Source organism: Jaculus jaculus, chromosome 8 (assembly GCF_020740685.1).
Source record: "Jaculus jaculus isolate mJacJac1 chromosome 8, mJacJac1.mat.Y.cur, whole genome shotgun sequence".
NCBI classification, from domain to species: Eukaryota; Metazoa; Chordata; class Mammalia; order Rodentia; family Dipodidae; genus Jaculus; species Jaculus jaculus.
In genome coordinates this window covers 136281842-136297993 of record NC_059109.1, presented here as the reverse complement: position 1 = coordinate 136297993, position 16152 = coordinate 136281842, and the positions used below count along the sequence as shown (strand labels likewise).

Genomic DNA, 16152 nt, shown 5'->3' with positions numbered 1-16152 from the left:
AGAAATCACCCAGCCAAGAGCAGTTCATAGGAAAAAGAGGTTTGTTTTAGTTTACAGGCTCAAGGGGAAGCTCCACGATAGCAGGGGAAAATGGTGGCATGAGCAGAGGGTGGGCATCACCCCTTGGCCAACATAAGGTGGACAACTGCAACAGGAGAGTGTGCCAAACAGTGGCATGAAGACACTGGCCATAGCACCCGTAAGCCCGCCCCCAACAGTACACTCTTCCAGGAGGTGTTAATTCCCAAATCTCCATCAGCTGGGAACCTAGCATTCAGAACACCTAAGTATATGGGGGACACCTGAATCAAACCACCACACTAGCAAAACCATAGCACAGCGGGCATGCAAACAGTGGATCTAGTCCATTGTCAGATCTTAACATCTGTTGTTTATTTTCTTTTCAAGGTATGATTTTGCTCTAGCCCAGGCTGACCTGGAATTCACTATGTAGATTCAGGGTGACCTCAGACTCATAGTGATCCTTCTACCTCTGCCCCCTGAGTGCTGGGATTAAAGGTGTGTGCCATGATGCCCAGCTTAACATCTGTTTTTTTTTAAACTACAGCTAAAAAATATTTATTTCTATTTGAGAGGGAGAAAGAGACAGAGAATGGGTGTGTCAGGGCTTCTAGTCAAGGCATATGATCTCCAGAGGTATGTGCCACTTTGTGCAGCTGGCTTTACATGGGCACTGGGGAATTGAATCCAGGTTGTTAGGCTCTGTGAACCAGCTGTCTGGCCCAGATTCCAGCATCTTATCCAAAAGGGATATAACAGGAACCCCGAGAAGACTGCCTCTACTCCCTAGCAAGACTTGGTAGGTCTGCAACCTAAGGTGGGGATGCTTTCCTCCCTGTGTGATGGGGGGACAGTTCATGTATAAGATGGGAAATGCCATCCCGAGCTGTCCACACTGAGGGCAGTGACGGCGTTACAGATTGCTGCAAGGCTGGCTGGACTCAGAGGTGCAGTCTGTTATTTTGGAACCCATCACAAAGGCCACTTCTGTGTGGATGCATTTGGCTGCTGATGGTCAACCAGTGCAGCACTGTCCAAGGAACTAGGCTGTTAGCCTATCTCTTTGTTATATATGTATAAGATTAAAATAAGAACAGACAAGAACCCCTGTAATTCAGAATTTTCACTATTTCAAGTGCAATTTCTCTTTTTTTATTTCTTGTCTCTGTCCTTCTCTACGTACTTAATATTAATTACCAATCCTCCTTGTCAGGGTGATTGAACATTTTGGATGAATTAATCTGTTACATCAAATGTTAACATTCATTAATTTTACTTTAGCAGCTATAATATAGTTCTTGACCTGTTTTTTTCTCTCTCCTCTCTTTTCTCTCCATTATGAGGCAGGGTCTCATTCTAGCCTAGGCTGGCTAGAATTCATGGCAGCCCTACCTCAGCATCCTGAGTGCTGGAATTGAAGGTATGTGCCACCATGCCTAGTGAGTCTGTTCCTTAAATTTTTTTTTCTATTTGTGTGTACATGCATGTGTACATGTGTATGTGCCTGAGTGTCCATGCCAGGGTCTCTTGCTGCAGCAAACAAATGCTAGATGCTTCCACACCACCTTTCATATCTGACTTTATGTGGGCGCTGGTGAATTGAACCTAGAACAGCAGGTTTTGCAAGCAAGCACCTTTACTTATTTATTTAAAATTTTTATTTTTGTTTATTTGAGAGAAAGAGGCAGATATATATGCATGTGTGTGGGTACATATGTAAGAGGGGGGAGGGAGAAAGGGGGCCGGGAGAATATTGGTGTGCCAGGGCTTCCAGCTACTGAAACAAACTCCAGACACATGTGCCACCTTGTGCATTTGGTCTACATGGGTCCTAGGGAATCGAACTTGGGTTCTTTGGCTTTGCAGGCAAGCACCTTAACCACTGAGCCTTTTCTGCAGCCCTATTTATTTCTTTTAAAAACTATTTTATATACAAGCAGATAGAAGGAGAGAGATAATGGGCACACTAGGGCCTCCAGCCACTGCAAATGAACTCCAGATAACACATATCACCTTGTGCATGTAGCTTTACATGGGTCCCAGGGAATCAAACCCAGGTTGTTAGCCTTTGGAAGCAAATTCCTTACCCACTGAGCCACCTCTCCATCCCTGCAAGCACCTTTAATTACCACTGAGCTATCTGCGCAGACCTCATCTCTCTTCTAAGCTGCATTATCTCAGTTTGGCAAGCAGATGTGAGCTGGTGTCTTCCTGTCACCCTGTGTGTAGCTCCGTGTGTCGCAGCTGCGTGCCGCCTCGGCTGGTCTGGAGCAAGCTAAATGTCCTGCCTGCGCTGACACCGCTGGTGGCCCAGGACTGAGAGTGCACCACGCCTTGGGAGACCGGTCCTCTGGGCGCGGACGTTTGTCACGTGTCCGCTGTGCTGCAGGCATTAGCCTACATGGCCCTCTTGCTGAACGCCCTCCCAAGCCTTGCTGTGGAGCAGAGGCAGCCTGCACAGGGCTCCTGTTTTGACCCTTTGAGGTAAGATGTTGAAGTCTGACAATGGGCTGTTCCCTCGTTTGCATTCCCAGGATGGATGGCTTTGAGTCTGCAGTGGCGATACATAAGTTACAAGTGCCATAGCACAGGCTTATATTGTGCACTTTAAATCATCATACGCATTTTACACTTATTTATTTAAAGTTTTTAGAGACTGAATCATGTAGGCCAGGCTGGTCTTGAGTTCACTGTGTAGCCAAGGCTGACCTTGAGCTCCTCATCCTCTGTGACCCAAGTGCTGGGATTATAGGCATCCACCACTGTGTCTGACTCCATCACATATTGCACAGGAGTCATGAAGAGAGCAGTTTTGGTCCATTCTCCTGTCCCGGGGCCCGTCCCACTTTGTAGAGCTTCTAGCGTTGGTTGTCATCCCTGTGGGCTAGCTGTGTTAGAAACAAACTTTTATTGTATTTAAAAATATTTTATTTTATTTATTTATTTGAGAGAGAGAGAAAATTGTGCATGCCAGGGCCTCCAGCTGCTGCAGTTGAACTCCAGATGCATGTGCTGGCTTGTGTAGCTGGCTTACATAGGTCCTAGGGAATTGAACCTGGGTCCTTTGGCTCTGCATTCAAGTGCCTTAACTGTTTAAGTCATCTCTCTAGCCCCTTAGGTTTTTTGTTGTTGTTTATTCAGTCTAACAATGCCTTTATTTCATATTCATCCTGCGGAGAGGTCACTGCATGTCTGGCTGTGCAAAGACAGTTTGTCTGTCACCCTTTCACTGATGCAGACCCACTGCCTTGCGTTTCCATTGTTTCTGAGGAGGAGTCAGAGGACAGTAGTCATTGCTGGTTTCTTCCGGCTGAAGCTTTTAGAGTTGCTGAACTGGTCTCGGTGATGTGTCGGGGAGGGTTTCTGTGTGTTTGCCTTCTTGGGGCTTACTAAGAGCTTTGACATTTATGTCTCTCCCCAAATTGGGCAATTTTGTCATCTTCACTTTCTAAGCTAAGTCCACAAAGTGAACTCATAAATTTCAGATACTCTTTAAGCTCTAGAATTTATATTTTATTGATTTTAATTATTTTATTTTTATAAAATTTATAGAGCAGAAAAAAAACTAATTCAGTGAAAAGCAACAATAAAATGAAATCTATTTACACATTTACTTTCTTAACTATACTAATATAGAATTACCTGGATCTGTGAAAATTTATCTCAACATTTTTCTTTTAGTATAAATTATAGCACTTTCAGTCCAATATTTATTCATGTGTAGATTTTTTTTGAGGTAGGGTTTTGCTCTAGCTCAGGCTGACCTGGACTTCACTATATAATAGAAAAGAAGTTGAAAGCTGAAAGCTGAACTGATTTACTAAGTCACTATAATTATGAGGTAAGTGCTAAGAGTTAAATGTTGAGGAGCTGAACTTATCTTTGTTAGGAGATTAAAAAAAAAAATTCCATAGGCAGAACAGTCCAGAAAGGGCCCAGAGGGACGATTAGTAAAAAGACAATTTAGACTAAAATATAATAAAATAGAGCTCATGGTTAGGGTGACCCAACTACAGAAACGGTTGATATACATGTTTGGGAAAATTGGTTTGAGTCATATAGACTGCACAAGCCAGCTCAGCTAATTGCCACGTCGGCCTTGCCCCTCCCCACCGCTCTACACACTGGGAAATGGAAATGAAATCTCAGCTCACCCTGGAGCTTCTGTGGAGAACTATTTAAGCTCCCTGGCCCTGGGGTAATAACCTCCTCTATTTTCACTCTTCCTGGCATTGGAGTGATCTTTTTCTTTTTTTAAAATTTGGTATGTTGAGGTAGGGTCTCACTCTAGTCCAGGCTGACCTGGAATTCCTCATGAGTAGATTAAAAAAAAAATTATTCGCCAGGTATGGTGGTGCACGCCTTTAATCCCAGCACTTGGGAGCCAAAGCTGTGAGTTTGAGGCCACCCGAGACCACATAGTGAATTCCAGGTCAGCCTGGGCTAGAGTGAGGCCCTACCTTGAAAATCCAGAATATTTAAAAAAAAAATTTTATTTATTTGCAAGGGAGTGGGGTAGAGAAAGAGAGAATGGGCATGCCAGAGCCTCTTGCCACTACAGTTGAACTGCGGATGCACAAGTCAGTCAGAGGTTCAGACAGCTGGACAAAGGACTGCTAAACTGATAGCTTGTCTTTCTTTCTAATTTTTTAAATTTTTTTTATTTTTGAGTTTTTTGAGGTAGAGTCTTACTCTAGCCCAGGCTGACCTGGAATTTGCCATGTAGTCTCAGGGTAGCCTTGAACTCACAGTGATCCTCCTACCTCTGCCTTCCGAGTGCTGGAATTAAAGGCGTGCACCATCACACCTGGTTTTAATTTTTTTTAATTGACAATTTCCAAAATTGTAGACAATAACCCATGGTAATTCCTTCCCACACCCCTTTCCCCTTTGACATCCCACTCTCCATCATAACCCTTTCATCTCTCAGTCTCTCTTCTATTTTGATATCAGCATCTTTTCCTCTTATTATGATGGTCCTATGTAGGTAGTGTCAGGCATTGCGAGGTCATGGATGTCCAGGCCATTTTGTATCTGGGGGAACACATTGTAAAAGGTCCTACCCTTCCTTTGGCTCTTACATTCTTCCCACCACCTCTTCCGCAATGGACCCTGAGCCTTGGAAGGTGTGATAGAGATATTTTAGTGTTGAAAACTCTTAGGTCACATTTTCTCAGCACCATGCTGCCTTCTGAGTTATCCTAAGGTCACTGCCATCTGCAAAGAGAAGCTTCTATAACAAAAAGTAAGTATAACATTAATATATAGGTATGAACATTAGATAGGTTGTCTTTCTGATTGAGGAACACATCCTGAATCTCCATCTTGCCACCCGGATGAGGAGCCCACCCCACATGTCTGTCTCATCTTCCTGGGGAGGAGCCCACCCCACGTCTCAGTCTCGTCTTCCTGGTGAGGAGCCCACCCCACGTCTCAGTCTCGTCTTCCTGGTGAGGAGCCCACCCCACGTCTCAGTCTCGTCTTCCTGGTGAGGAGCCCACCCCACGTCTCAGTCTCGTCTTCCTGGGGAGGAGCCCACCCCATGTCTCAGTCTCGTCTTCCTGGGGAGGAGCCCACCCCATGTCTCAGTCTCTTCTTCCTTATTCTTAGACTTCTCTTCCTGTTGAGGTGCATATTATGCATCTCATTCTGGCTCTGTGGCTTTATCCCTGCTGCTTGAGTTCTGTTACATAGACCCATGTGTCAAGCCAGGGTTTTGGTCAAGTAAATATAAGCCAGAGGTCTCCCTTTTCTATAGTTATTTTTTCTGGAATTCTCCCTGCCCATCTTCATGCTTTCTGGTGCTATTATTGCCTTGAACTCTCGAAATAGGAGCATAAACAGTATCTGCAATATGCTCTACTTTATAGTTTAATAGTAACAGCAGCTGCAATTTTCACAGTACTCCTCATCATGCTGGGGACAAGCTGAAGGCACAAGGGTAAAAGAATTCAGCAGACCGGGACAGATTCCAGAGGACTTAGTGAAGACCGTGCTGCAGACAGGCCAGGGACTCTGCCAGCAGATCGACACCGTTACTCCCTGAGAGCCAGTGATCTTGTAGGACAGTTAAGGAAGGCTACTTGGTCTTATGTCATGTGCCACTGGAATGGACTGTATATCTGGATAGATAAATGGGCATCTCACTAAACAGTAAGCAAGCTTGATAGTGCCAGGTGTCTTTCTTGAGGTTGGCATTTGCACTGAGGCATCCTCGATCTTGGGGGTGAGGCTCTAGATGTTTGTGTAAGATGTCACAGGTCACTGGGGCTGGTAGTCAAGTCTGATAAAGTGTGGGAAATTCTTTTCATTTAGACCTTTGTGTGTCTTCATTTACATGTGTGTCAGTCATACATGTGTCTACCTGTCATCCATCGGTCCATCCATTCATTTATCTATCATCTATCTATTTGCCCGTTATCTTTGTCCTTTAGTGCACACTGCAAGCATCACCTTAGTTAAGCACTGTTGTGTCCATTTCAGGTGAGGAAGCCAGTGAGGAAGCCAGGACTCACCTCATGACTGGCAGGCAGGCAGGACTCTGTTAGAAAGGCATCCCTCCTGTTGACTAGCCAGCTCTTCTTCACACACTTTTTCCATGAGAAATCTGGCACTTAATCTTAAACTTTTCTTCATTTTTGTCTGGTGTTTCACAGTACCTCTGGGTGTGGATTTGTTATTCATTATTTAGCTTAGCATTAGTACTTCCTCAAATTAAATACTCATCTTTTTTATGTTTTGAAAAATTGTTAGTCATTATCTCAATGAATATTGACCTCGCATTTTTACTGATTCTACTTGTAGAATTCTCTCCCAGCATCTCTCTTGGACTTTCCTAGGGCTCAGCACTCTACTTATCATGTGCGCTAGGTGACATCCCTGGTCTCCCATCCTCGTGTCTCTGAGTGGGCTCTCAGAGTAGCTTTCAGTGTACTTGCTCTCTTCCGAGCTGTGTCTAAACTGCTACTTGAGTTATTGACTAAAATTTTAATTACATCATATCTGGTTTTTATTTCTAAGGTATTTTTCAGATGTGTTTGCCTCTTTCTTTGTTTGCATTTTATTTATTTGTATGTGCGTGCATGTGTGCATGCATGTGTGTATGTGTGTACCAGGGTCTCTTGCTGCTGCAAACTTCAGACACACGTGTCACCCTGCACCTGGTTTTACATCAGTGCTGGGGAATTCAACCTTGGCCAGCATGCTCTTCAAGCAAGTGCCTTTAACCATCGAGCCATCTCCCCAATCCCTTAATTTTTATTTTTTATTCTTTATTATGTGTTTAGTTTTGTTTAACCCTCTGTTTCCCCTCCTCTGCCTCATCTCCCTGTCCTCCACTCCACTTGTACCCTCCCACTCCGGCATTCTCCCTGTTGACCTTCCTGTCATGTAAGATATGCTTCCTTCTCCACCATTCTGCCATAAAGCCCCTTTCTACTTTCCTGGCATCTAATCTACACATTCACTCCCACAACAGCACACATACAGAAAGGTTCTAAGCTGGGATCCACTTACAACAGAGTACGTGTGGTGTTTGTCTTTCTCTACCTAGGTTACATCATTTCATAATATCTTCTAGCACATTTCTTATTTCTTTACGGCTAACCAGAACTCCAGTGTGTGTGTGTCACATTTTCCCTGTCCATTTCTTCGCAGATGAACATCTAGGCGAATTCCCTTTCCTCACTGTTGAGGAGAGTACAGCACTGAATGCTGGTGAACAAGTTTCCTGTGTGGGGTGCAGACCCTCTCTTATATCCCAGAAAATATATTATTTCCTGGCTTCACTGTGATTCCTTTGTGTCTTTCACATGGTATAATGCTTTGAGATGAATTTGTTGTTGCAGATTCACACTTCGTTCCACTTTATTACTCAGCAGTGTTCCATTGTACGAGTATATAAGAGTTTATTCATTTAGCAACTCATGAATATTGTGTTTATTTCCTTTTTTTCTCTAGCTGTTATGAAATTGTTTTTGTCACCAACCAGCTGTCCAAATGTCCTTTCACTCCACCTGGAGAGAATCATGGCTAGGCAAGAAGGTCTTCAATTGTTCATCTCTACCACCTTTGGTTTCCTCCAATGTTTGTCTACAGTAGGTGGGTAGAAGCTGCTGGAAGTGGCACCCTTTAGTGTAACAGTCCTCACTCAGATCTTGGGTATATAGACCCCAAACCTTTGGTAGTGGCCAGTGTAAGAGTTCTTACCTGGAGTCTGAGAACCTGGGCCCTGAAATGAAGGCATGGCTGCCCTCTGCAGTGTGATAACTGATCGTGGTGACCGGGATCCGGGTTCTCCCTGCAGTGCGATAACTGATTGTGGCACCCAGGGCTTCTGGTTTTCTGTATAGTGTGATAATTAATTGAAAGGAGGTAGGAGGGTTCTCTTGACAAGTAAAATTAAAATGTAAGCTTCTTTTTGGCATTGTAGCACAGTGTAGTGTCCAGAATCTGGCTGCTTGAGTTGAAACTCCCGTAGGCACCCTTTGTGGCCATATGGTCTTTGGGATCTTTGAAAGTTTTTTTGTCTTGTTTTTTTTCAGGTAGGGTCTCACTCTAGCTAAGGTGGCCTGGAAGTCACTATGTAGTCTCAGGCTGGCCTTGAATTCTCAGTGATTCTCCTACCTCTGCCTCCTGATTGCTAGGAATAAAGGCATGTATCACCACACCTGGTTTAAAAAACTTTGTACTGATAACCTCCATACATCTAGACAATGTACCATGAAATAATCTCCCACCATTCTTATTTTCTCATTCTCCTATACCTTCCACTGAATCCCTCTTTTCTTTCCAATTGCTTTCTCTTCTATTTTGATGTCATCTTCATTCATATATATATACACATACACATGTATACATACATACATATATATATATATAGTTTGTTTTGTTTTTTGAAGTAGGGTCTTACTCTGGTCCAGGCTGACCTAGAATTAACTATGTAGTCTCAGGGTGGCGTGGGACTCATGGTGATTCTCTTACCTCTCTGCCTCTGAGTGCTGGGATTAAAGGCATGTGCCACCACTCCCGGCTCTATTTTTGCTATTATTATGCAGATCTTATGAGGTCCTGAATACCATGACCACTTTGTGTCTGGAAGACAGTATTGCGAAGACTCCTTCCCTTCCATTGGCTCTTATATTCTTCTTCTTCTTCTTTTTTTTTTTTTTTTACTTTTCTAGGTAGGGTCTCACTGTGGCCCAAGCTGACCTGGAACTCACTATGTAGTCTCAGGGTAGCCTTGAACTCACAGTGATCCTCCTACTTCTGCCTCCCAAGTGCTGCGATTAAAGGCGTGCACCACCATGCCCAGCTCTTCCTATATTCTTTCCACCACCTCTTCCTCATTAGTGCCTGGACCTTGGAGGGTGTGATAGAGATGTTGCATTTAGTGCTGAGTACTCCACTGTCACTTCTTCTCAGCACATGATGAGTTTCAAGTCTCCCCAATGGTCACCACCATCTGAAAAGACAAGCTTCTCTAACTAAAGTGAGAGTAGCACTAATATGTGGGCATAAGCACAAGTATTTAGAGGGCTGTGTAGTGGGTATAATATATGCATCTAGCCAGACAATAAGGCTATGACCTTGCCTTCTCAGCCATAGGCTTTTTTGTTTGTTTTGTTTTTGTTTTTCGAGGTAGGGTTTCACTCTTGCTCAGGCTGACCTGGAATTCACTATGTAGTCTCAGGGTGGCCTCAAACTCATGGTGATCCTCCTACCTTTGCCTCCTGAGTACTGGGATTAAAGACGTGTACCACCACGCCCAGCAGCCATAGGCTTTTGATTAGGTTTTCAGTTTCATGCAGGAATTCCCTCTCTTGGAGCAGGCCTCAATTCCAATCAGGGAACAGTTGGTTTCCACATAACAGACATGCCACCATTGTACCAGTTGGTACATTTTGCCTGGCTGCCCAGCCATAAAGCTTTCAGGGTCCACTGCTGGTTATCACCATTGATGACTTTTCTCCCCCAGCTCTGTAGCTCGTCTCTCTAGCTCTTTCCAGCATCCTGGCATCTGGTGACTAAGGAGGGGCTCCCAGCTCAGCTCCAGCGTGGTTTCTCAGTGACCTGCAGCCCAAGCATGTGGAGTCTTCAGCCATAGGGTCCGACCATGTAGTTCTGATGGGCAAGAGTTGGGCAACTTCCTTAACCTCCCCAAGCTTCAGTTTTCTTAGCAGAAGCATCAGAATATATAGCTGAAGTCAAGATGTACCAAAGTGCTGCTTCACGGAAAGCTCTTAGCCCACGATTATAGGAAGTGACCAATAACGTGAATTATTAGTATTTTATGGTCTGTGGTCTTACTTCCTTGTTTTGAATAGCTAGCCACTGTAGTGGGTCACTAGTTTTCTCTGGTAACAAATAGTCTTCTGTGGTCTAATGGTCGGGCTCTTCAGTTGTCTGGTTAAAGTGGATCTTAATGCAGCAGGTTAGTGCTGTGCTCATGTAGCCCAGGCCGGGCCCTGAGGGTCATGGAAGCCCTTATTCTTGTGTTGAAAGGTTTGGCATGTACCTGCCTATGGGGCTGCTGGTTCCACAGCTGTCACTCAGCCCCAGAGCTCAGGAGCAGATGTTTTGTACAGCATTACTGTTTCCAGGTCCACTGTGATCTGGGTCCCTGGATGGGGCTGCCACTCCTCCTGGGCCCCTGGGAGGCCACTGAGTATGAACATCAAGCATTGTGGTCTTTGGCCTTGGCTGGGATCCAGCATGGACCAGTTCATTCAGAGAGATGACATATTTTGATTATGAGACACACACACATACTTATAAATGTATGCTTCCTTATTAAAATTATCCTTTATACAGTTTAAGGTTTGTTTTTTTCCAGGTATGGTCTCACTCTAGCTCAAGCTGACCTGGAATTCACTATGTAGTCTCAGGGTGGCCTCCAACTCACAATGATCCTCCTATCTCTGCCTCTCAAGTGCTGGGATTAAAGGCATATGCTACCATGCCTGGCTAGTTTTTAATAAGCTCTCATTTCTAGCTCAAGGAGTTGAGAAAACTGTGGTGAGTGTTTCAGAGAAAGGTGAGTACCTAGGTAACAGCTTACTGCCGGGCTCCTTCCTAGTCAGGGAGTGCTGAGGGAAGGACCAGGCCTGCTGGTTCCTCCCTAGGGGTTGAGGGGATGATGAACATAGACGACTCAGAAACCTCTCCTGTCCACCGGAGAAAAACCACACTGAGTCGGGAGTCTTTCCAATGCAGGAACTTGCAGAAACAACTCGCTTTATTACTCTGAGCAATTGCCTATATCATGTTGGGGACGAAGGCGGGGATTTTAGGATGGGGGAAGAGGTAAGGGCCAATAGTAAACTGTAACTATTGAAATGGTAATTGCAATTGCCACGTGGAGGTAACAGGCCAGAAGCCATTAGGCATCTTGCTGAGTCCTAGCTGGCCAGCGACAGGTCGCCAAACTTTAGCTAGGCTCAGGAAGTCCCACTAGGCCTCACGCCTGGGCCTTTCAGGGCCCAGCAGCTTGCCATCTGTGTTTCTCACTCTTACCAACTACTGTCTAAACTGGCCATGGCCTCCTTTCCTCAGGGCGGGATCTTCTGCCTTTTCACACCTCTAGTGTGACTGGCGCAGTCATCTCATTTTCAGAACAAGTCACAGCTGGGGGTGTTGACGCCTCTGGAGCAGATGCCCCCTGATCTTCCTGGAACCAGCCAGGGAGCAAGTCTCTTGCCAGAACTGACCCCAGGGAGGCCTCTGGTTCTTTGCTTCTTCATCTTGATTTATGTAGGTCACAGTGGAAAAGTTGGGTGTGCTGTGGGGACAGTGAGGGCTCTGTGGGTTTTTGTCTTTGTGCACAAAGCGCACAGGCTGCCTTTGAACAGTGGGGTCCTCTTGGTAATTGGTCTCCAATCCAGGCCTTCCCCCTTCCCCCCGGCCTACTCTTTCAGTAGCTTCTCTCCTCTGGCAGGGATAGAACGAAATGGCAGCTTAATGGGAAAAGTTGGGCCTGGTGAATGTACTGAAAATCAGGTGCCCATACTTTCTGTGTGCTTAAGATGTGTGTTGTGATCTGAGCTACAGCCTGCTCTGGACCTGACTCCTGGCCTGACTCACCTTTCTCCATAGACCACACCCATCAGAAGGCCTCATCAGCATTTCTAGACTCAACAAGACCTGAGCGTCAGAACATGGACACAAACCCTTGTGTTCACAGTACTTCCCTCGGGTTTGGCCCACACTAAACTTCTTGTGAGTCTCCGAAGAAGTAACTCAGGCCAATGCTCAGGAGTAGAGCTTTTTTCTGACAGTCACATGTCTTTGGTTTGCATAATATTTCATCCAGCTATTTCATCAGGGTGAAGATAGCTGGCATGACCAGGTTGGAGGGACCTGTGGACATCTCTGGGGAGGGACCTTCTTGGGTGTTGCCAGGACAGGATGCCAATGGGTATGGCTTGGCATCAGGAGTACATGAAGCCCTGCGAACACCTCAGGGCAGAGATGTCAGGCGCTGGCCATCAGGGTGACATGTTTGGCCATTTTCATGGCCCCTCGTGTGTGCTGGGAGCTTTGCTCCCTTGCTTCTGCCTGTCCGGCGGAAGAAGGTTCCTGTGAGGTGGCTCTGGATTTTCTTCCTGACGCTGGCTGCCACTGCCCTTTTATGGTCATAGGGCTGACTGCTGCTTACCGATGACTTCTAGAGAGGGCTTCCACTGGAAAGTGCAGTCAAGGTAGAAAGCCTGCTATAGGTCATGGCTTTGCCCCAATGTGACCTGTCAATCAAGGTATACTTAAAGATTCCTCATTCCCTCTAGATGGATTTGGAGACTGTGGTCCAGATTGCAATAGCAGGAGGGTAACTGCCTTCGTGGACATTCCGGGCCAGGATAACCTGCCGCCGCTCAGCCGCCTGGAGAAGTTTGCATTCAGCGAGAGCATCCTCACTCGGTAAGCAGGCATCCCTGTACTGTTTGCTTTCCATAGATACTCCAGGCCACTTCTCTGTGACTGGTTACAAGGGCACTTAATGGTGAAACAGGCTGACTGTCTCCAGGATGCTATATTCTGTTTACAAAGCCCATCTTAATAGGTTTTCTCCCCTCCCCCCCCCCTTTTAGGTAGATCCGGCTTACCTGGAGTTCACCATGTAGTCTCAAGGTGGCCTTGAACTCTCTGCAGTCCTCCTACCTCTGCCTCCCGAGGGCTGCATGCACCACCACGCCCAGCTCTCATTGTTTGGGCTTTTTCTTTGGAGGTTCTGGTTTGGAGATTGAACCTATCGTCTTGTGTATGCTGTGTAAGTGCTTGGCCACTGAGCCACACCTCCAGCCCCTTTCTCCTGTTTTTGTTGTGGTTTCTGTGACTCCTGCTTCAGCCAGGAAGAAGGTGGTGCTGAGGGGTTTCTGTGGCAGGGTGCGTGTGCCTCACGCTGTGGGGAGAGATGGAGGCGACATCCTCTCCCTTTAGTGGTGGACCACGCGGTCCTCTGATGGTGTCTGTGGCAGCCGCTCCATTGTCACTTCTTCACACTGCAGGGTTCCAGTCTCTTGTTTTCTGTAGGTGCTCTTGATCTGTTTCTTGAAGAAAGCAGAAACCAAGGCATCTGTTCCTCGAGTTGACCCGACTTATCTAACCCTGGGCTCCTTTGCTCTGCCCTTGGCCCCTGATACATCCTAACCTGTCCCTGATAGTTCCCTCTCATCCTAAACTGCGTCCTCCCTGGCCCTTCCCGAATGGCGCCTCTACTTGGAGTCTCTGTCCTTACCTTCCGCTCATTTGTACTTTTCTTTCAGAAGCTGTCTTCTATGCCAGGCACTTTGTTTAACTTATAATCAGGGCGGCTAGTGGTCTTCCTCATTTTGCAGACAGGGACATGAAGGTTTTCATTCACAGTTTTTTTATTTGAGAGGGAAAAAGACAGAGAAAGAGAAAGAGAGATAATAGGCACACTAAGGCTCCAGCCACTGCAAATGAACTCCAGACACATGTACCACCTTGTACATCTGGCTTTACGTGGATACTGTGGATACCCGGTCCTTAAGCTTTGCAGGCAAGCGCCTTAACTGCTGACCTCTCTCCAGCCCCTCACTCACAATTTAAATGTGTTTATAGTTTATTCAACTTATCTTTGTGTGGATGTGTTTTATGTGTGCATGTGAATATGCATGCTCGCGTGCATATGAGTGCATGTGTGTATAGGTATGTGTGAGTGCACGTGGTGCCGCTGGTTGATGTCTGGTGTCTTGTCTTCCTCAAACACTCTCCATTTTATTTACGGAGGCACGTCTTTCATTTAAACCCAGGCCTCTCTGGCTAGTCTAGCTAGCCAGCTAGCACTGGATCCCATCTTAGCCTCTTGAGCACTGGGATTACACTCAGGCTGCCATGCACTGTGGCATATATGTGGGTGCTTAGAATGCAAATGGAGGTCTTCATGCTTGTGTGATAATCACTTCATCCCCTGAGCCACCTCCCTCATCACGTACTTCTCTTCAGGGTCGGTGCTGTCATGGTGTGCTTGCACTGGGGCGGATGGGCTCACACTTGTAGCCCCAGCCCTTGCAAGACTAAGGCAGAAGAATTGCAACGTGAAGGTTAGCGTGGGACAGATAGTGAGACCCTGTCTCAAGCAAACAGACAGACAGGTTTACCCCTTCCGATACCACAGGCACTCTCTTCTGTTGTCTTCCAGAATTTTACCTTTTACACTTGGGTCTATACTCCACCAGGATTGCTATTTGTGTGTCTGTGATGTGAGGTAGTGTCAGGATATGGAAGTCAGTGGTTCCATGCCTTTTAAAAAAATATCTTTATTTATTTAATTGAGAGGAGATAGAGAGAGAGAGAGAGAGAGAGAGAGAGAGAGAGATAGACAGACAGAAAGAAAGAAAGAAAGAAAGAAAGAAAGAAAGAAAGAAAGAAAGAAAGAAAGAGACAGACAGTGAATGAGAATGAATGGGCATGCCAGGACCTCTTACCATAGCAGATGAACTTCAGACATACGCGTCACTTTGTGCATCTGGCTTTGTCCGGTACTGGGGACTCAAGCCTGGGCTGGCATGCTTCCTAAACAACTGCCTTTAAGGGCTGAGCATTCCCCAGCTCCTTATCTCACCCCCGCCCCTTTCCTTTCATCGCGGTGCTGTCTTACACTGCTCCGCTTCCCCGTCGTAAGTCTGCTGTCTTCATTTGGGTTTATTTACCCATCGTGGCCCTGGTGCCGTGAGGCCTCTGACGACATGGCCTCATGGAGAGGAAGTTCTTCCAGCTCTGGTCTTCAGGGTTGCCTTGGTTTTTCTGTATTTCTTTTCCAGAAGTTTCTGTTCAGATCTTTCCCGAGGGCAGGTAAGGGAGAAGTTGGCTTTCTTGTTTGTAGGACTCAGTGCTCGTGCACATTTCCAGCTTTCCTGAGCTGTGCCTGGCAGTCATCTTTCTTCATCCCACGGCTCGTGGTTTGCATTTTTAATTAAAATATTTTATTTATTTATTAGAGAGTAAGAGAGAGGCAGGTAGAGAGAATGGGTGCACCAGGACCTCAAACTACTGCAAAGGAACTCCAGATGCATGTGTCACCTTGTACATCTAGCTTATGTGGGTACTGGGGAATTGAACCTGGGTTCTTAGGCTTCACAGGCAAGTGCCTTAACTGCTAAGCCATCTCTGAAGCCCCTACTTTTAAAAAATATTTTTTATTTTTATTTATTTACTTGACAGAGAGAGAGAGAGAAAGAAAAAAAGAGAGAGAACAAAGGCATGTCAGGACCTCCAGCCATTGTAAATGAACTCCAGACATGTCTGCCACCTTGTGTATCTGGCTTACATGGGTGCTGGGGAATTGAACCAGGATCCTTTGGCTTTGCAGGCAAATGCCTTAACTGCTAAGACATCCCTCCAGCTTTGCCCCTACTTTTTGTGTTTTTTTTTTTTGTAGTATTTTTATTTATTTTGAGGGGCAGGGAGAGGGAGAAAGAAAGTAGGTTCACCAGGGCCTCTTTCTGCTGCAAACTTCAGACACGTGGAACCACATTGTATATCTGGCTTTCCAGGGGTGGTGGGGACTCAAACCTGGGCCAGCAGGCTTTACAAGCAAGTGCCTTTAACTGTTCAGCCACCCCCACCTCCAGCCTGGATTTTACTCTCTTGGTGGTGCTTTTTTGGTGCCAG

At 45.9% G+C, this 16152-nt stretch overlaps 1 protein-coding gene across 11 annotated transcripts in view; it reads left to right on the top strand.

Annotated features, from left to right (window-relative positions):
- LOC123462992 overlaps window positions 1-16152 on the top strand; it is a 99471-nt gene that overhangs the window by 20361 nt on the left and 62958 nt on the right. For 7 of the 11 annotated variants that reach the window (XR_006638623.1, XR_006638624.1, XR_006638626.1 and 4 more), the window contains exons 2-3: window positions 2251-2505; window positions 12804-12936. The exons of 1 other annotated variant lie outside the window; for it this stretch is intronic. The gene's annotated coding sequence lies outside the window, so the exon portion shown is untranslated. Of the gene's footprint in view, window positions 1-1388; window positions 1442-2250; window positions 2506-12218; window positions 12238-12803; window positions 12937-16152 lie in introns of those variants that run through there. 3 more of the 11 variants (XR_006638622.1, XM_045157824.1, XM_045157823.1) reach the window with 3 other exon arrangements.